This window comes from Cynoglossus semilaevis, chromosome 13, assembly GCF_000523025.1.
Source record: "Cynoglossus semilaevis isolate Cse_v1.0 chromosome 13, Cse_v1.0, whole genome shotgun sequence".
NCBI classification, from domain to species: Eukaryota; Metazoa; Chordata; class Actinopteri; order Pleuronectiformes; family Cynoglossidae; genus Cynoglossus; species Cynoglossus semilaevis.
In genome coordinates, this window is record NC_024319.1 from 20,073,292 (window position 1) to 20,078,519 (window position 5,228).

Consider the following 5,228-nt stretch of genomic DNA (forward strand, 5'->3'; position numbering starts at 1 on the left):
TTCTAAAAGAAGACGTTTCAATCCAAGAGGCTTCTTCAGTTCCTATGTTAGTGCTCAACTAAACTCTGTAAAAATCTAATAAGAACCAGGGGTTAAATAAAATAACTAATGTTTTTGGTGAGACAAAAAATGTGCCAGAGCCCTTATGTGGCCGCAGACATCAGACATTTGGTCTAAATAATCAAAACAATAATCTGTGTTGCTTCTTTTATTGTAAGACTTCCTTTTCCCTTTTTTCTAGAATATTTCACCTTCAACCCAACTAAAAAAAAACCTCACCAGGATGAAAATCCTGCAGTATTTCTATTGGGACTGACTATATGAAGTGACAGTGCCATTGTCAGTGGTGACTCCAGTGGTTTTTCCCACTCCCGTCACATTTAATTCATCCATTCCCACAGGACTGTGTGGTGTGATATTTATGTAAGCTTCTTTGCGAGCTCTATTCAATTTGTAATTCAATATCTGAGGTAAAATGATTTACTGTTGCTTTAGATTTAAAGAAAAAAAGTAAATTGATGTTTTTGAACATTGTTAACTGCACCTCGTGTTGTCTACCATCCACAGTCAGTCAGTCGCGGTCCTCATGTTCGCAGCTGTGCTGCTGGTGAAAAGGAATCCTGGGCAGAGTGTGACTTACACTGCTCACTTCAGCTTTATTAGGCACATGATTAGGATCAATGGGATAATCAATAGCTGATTGTTCATTGATGACCATTTAACCTAATCACAAGTGATAGTAGGCAGCGACTTCTACCATCCAGAATGACATCCACTACTTCTGTGTTTTCTGGACTAAATTAAAAATCTTTAATTAAAATCTAAATCTAAATAATCTATGTGGACAAAGATATTTTGTTGCAGCCATTAATGCCACATTGAGAACTTGAATTCCCTTAAATAAGAGCTGAAGCCCCCCCCACCCCCCTTTCAGTTTAGTGTTATCCTTCCCTGTCAGTGCTTTTGGCATGATTTTGTCTTTATCCTCAGAAGGTTATTAGACTATTTTTAGACCTAAGATGAAACTCACATTTCCATCTGTGTCTAGTAAACAGAAGGCATTTTGTTGTTTCTTACACTGGAGAGACGTTTTCACCTTGTGATATAAAAGGCCTTTTTAAGGACGTTTTTGGCTTCAATATTTTCCATTTATACTTAAGAAAAAACATAGTATAACTATGTTTTACTGTATTTGTCCACTGTTGTTGTTTGTTGTTGTGTCTTTTTTTCTCTTGCATGTATTTAAATTGAGACTGTATATAGACATTTTATGGTTCAGGGGGTGCTTCAGTGGATACAGGCTGACCTTACAACCAACCAAGTCAGTGGTGGGATTGCAGCTAAATGGCAGTTTGTTCCTGAGCTGGTTGCTTAGCATATGCCTGCCAAATGAACTACCCAAAGTCTAAATATTCAGGATGCACCTTCATCTCATGCTGGATTATTAATGCAGTCACTAGTGCAATATAGTGTTTTATTTTTATTAATATTTGCTTTTATTATTATATAATTTCACTTGTCTTCTAAGCATTAGCTGATCCAGATTTCAACAGGACCCTTTCTCACATTGTTTTGTTTTGAAACAGGTCATACTAATGTCTCTGCACACTATTGGACATTTCGGACCTGTCCTCTGGACACCTGGCATGGTGTCACACTCTGATTTAAGATCTCGACTTAAAAAAAAAGTGCGACCTCATCCTGACGCCCTTCACCCACTGTGTGGCAGATGCAATTAATAGTGCATCATGTTAATTACACCTGCCTTTTTATTTAGGTGACTTCATTCATTTCCCATAAGGCTCCTACGAAAGAAAATCCTCCATTGACGTATTGTTGACTGAGACGAAAGCGAGGGCCACAGAGGAAGAGAGTTGCTGGTGCTCTAGTGCCATCTAGTGACACCAGTCGCAACAAAAGTAAGTTGAATTTGTTACGTTAGAGTCAGTTTTTGGAAAAGTAAAGAAATTAATTTTGTTGCCCCGACTCTACATTTGAGTGAAACATTTATAGGTACAGTGTGCAATATCCAGCGACATCTAGTGGTGTTGTCACATGTTGTAGTAGAGGAATATCACTTAGGTCACTGTATCTTTTCACCATCAAGTAGATTAGACCACGGCTTATATTTATATATAAAAAAGAGAAATCAGACGACCTGTTCCTGATGGAAACAAATACTACCAAAACATATGTCAAAATCCGACAGTGAACACGGCTAGAACCATTAGCAATGTATAACATATGAAGTTATTCAACCTAAAAGTTGCATAAAGAATGAATTCAAGCATGAATTAAAATCTTAAGTACCTTATATATGGTGATGAAGTAAGTGGCACTAACCTATTATTTAAATCTAATACCAGAATCCACACTCGGTCATCTATTTATTTTTTTATTTATCTATTTATCTATTTATGTTTGCAAGGTGCATTCATTATATACAGTATATGAGCTGATGTAAATGTTATACATTTTAAAGTGTGATATTTTTTCCATATCAATAGACAAGCATTTGGTTATGGAAAGAAAGCTCCTCTATCCATTAAGGTGTATTCAAATCAAAAAGGCTTTTTTTATATATATATTTCCTGAGGGAACAATGAATAAGCAGCTAAAAGTGAATCTTCTGTTTTATTGAGCTGGAACAATATAATGTAGGAAAGATACAATATTTAGGTTGTTGTTTCAAGATGATCAAAACTACATGAATGAATATGTTACATATGTACAAGAACACGCTACTCTCAAAAAAGCCAAATGAGTTATTAAGCTTCCATATTTATGAAACAGAAAAGAATGTTTGACTTAACCCAACACTTTACTGTAGTGGTTGTTAAAGACCTAACAGAATGAATATGTTAGCTACTGGTTTAATACTGATTATCCATTATTAATAAGTAAGATGTGCATGTCTGTGTCTTATTTGGAAGGAGTTTATGTTGCATTTAATTTGTATTGATATTCTGAGCATGTTTGTCGGTAAAAGTGTGTAACAACTCTTTTTCAACAAAGTTGAAGTTTAACATCTAGCACTGTTATTTTCATTGCTCACTACTCAATTTTGTTAACATGAAAAACATGTTGTAATCTTGCGGGGTTTTTTTAATTATTATTTCTTTATTTCCCTATAGTCTGTATCTGATCTGTCAAACCATGTGCTTTTTCTGATCATGTGCAGATGAATTAGTCTTCTGCATCAGCCACTTCTTCAGTATATCTGTCTCTACTCACACCATCCATCCACCTCAACTCCTCCTCCTCCTCCTCCTCGTCCTCCGCTCTGCAGCAACCAGATAACAGTGATACAAGCTCACGGCCCGAACATCATTCCACCGTTTGACATTGTTGTTCTTCAATCTCACTCGCATGCATCGCAGCTAATTACACTTTGCACACTTATGTACACAAAGGCGTGCGGGCGTTCATTTGTAAACCAGTTATTGTTTAATTATAACTTCACATGATCTTTCCTGATCAGTGGGGCGAATCGTGTCTCCCCTTCAGCGCCTAATTATTCAGGGTCTAATTGCTCGGCCTGTTTGTGAAACATGCACATCCTTTGGCAAGGCCATCTTTATGAGCAACTTCTGAGGTGACTCCTCTTTGAGAAGGGCCCAGCAGCCCTTGAGTGGCTCTGTGAAAGATGTTGGAGCGGGAGAGCTGCAGAGATCATCACATCATCACAAACAATCACAAAGTAAAACTTGAAATAAAACTGTGGTCGTTTATATATATATATATATATATATATATATATATATATATACACACACACAGAGACGTGCGCTCAGGGGAGGGAGGGAAGGCAGCGCCTCACCTGCCACCATGATAAAAAAGTACATAAAATAAATATTAATAAATTGCACTGATCTGTGTTAAAGATGGATTTTCAGTATGACTACACATTTCTGACATTTTATTAGGTAAGTAGTATTTGAGTATTCCGCAGTCTAATACAGTGCAGAAATCTCGGGTGAGGTAGCGGCGAAATGTGCCTCATTTCTGACTGCGCGACCCAATACAAACTGGGTCACATGACGCTTGCCAGTTTTTGTTCCTCAGCCAATAAAGTGCAGAGAAAAGTCTGCAGAGGAGGCAAACAGTACTCTGCTTCACCTCAAGGGGTCGTACGTGAACTGACAGGTGTTCTCCAGCTAGCGTCAACAGCCAGTTGAAAGTCGACGCCAAGCTAACGCCAGTAGGTTAAATACATAGAGTTTTTATGCTCTGCCTGATCCGACTCATTGCGGATTGTATTTAAAGACAGAAACATTTCTCAAACAGGACGGTCCAAACAGAAGATGATAAGTGATGGAACACCAACATCGGAGCTAAAACGTTTGCTTTTAACTACGGGACAGAATTCGTTCAGAGTTGTTCTTTTTGAATGTAGTGGTACAAACGAAAAGACTAGCTCTGTGGCTGTCCTGCACGAAACCACCTTCTCATCGTGTCATTCAAAGCCAGATTTCTTGAAAAACTTTTGGAAATTCAAGGATTGATTTGGTATTGGATGAGAAACGGAGACTAAACATTACCGTCCACAATGCTAAGATTAGGGAAATCCGATAGATACAACCATGGACCTCATCTATAAGTAAAGTATAAGGCTAAAATTATTTTAAGTTTTTGTTTTTAAAAAATAAGATGGTAGTAAGTAGAATAAATTCAAGTATTGGCCTAAATGTTTGGCCTAAAATATTTTTTTTCTTATCAAATTGATAGACAACCCCTGATTAAAGCACCAGAATTTAAAGATTAAAAAAGAACTTAATTTTTTAGGTCAAAATGAACTTTGTGCTGCACTTCTATATACTTCAATTTGTTTACAGTAATTATGAATTGACACAAGAAGGGTGCTCTGTCCATTTCTTTAAGACAAACGTTCTTTGTAGGAAAATATGTTCCTGTGTATATGTTTGTGTTTGTGTAAGTATAATTGAAAGAGGAATGCTGATAGGATATGAAGCATTACCAGATGCATGCTGTTGGATGAATGGTGAAATAAGTTGATCTTTTAGGTTCTTATAAATGTGACTCCAGAGGAGTCAATGCCTCACCAGCCATTGATTTCACCGCACGTCACTGACTAAAAATACACTAATTTGTATTAAAATACTTAGCTATGTCCATTTTTGTGGTTAAAATTCAGCACAAATTCACTTGGCAGGAGGTTTTGGGGCATAATCTTGCATTTCTGGACATTTCTGGGACTTTTTATTTTT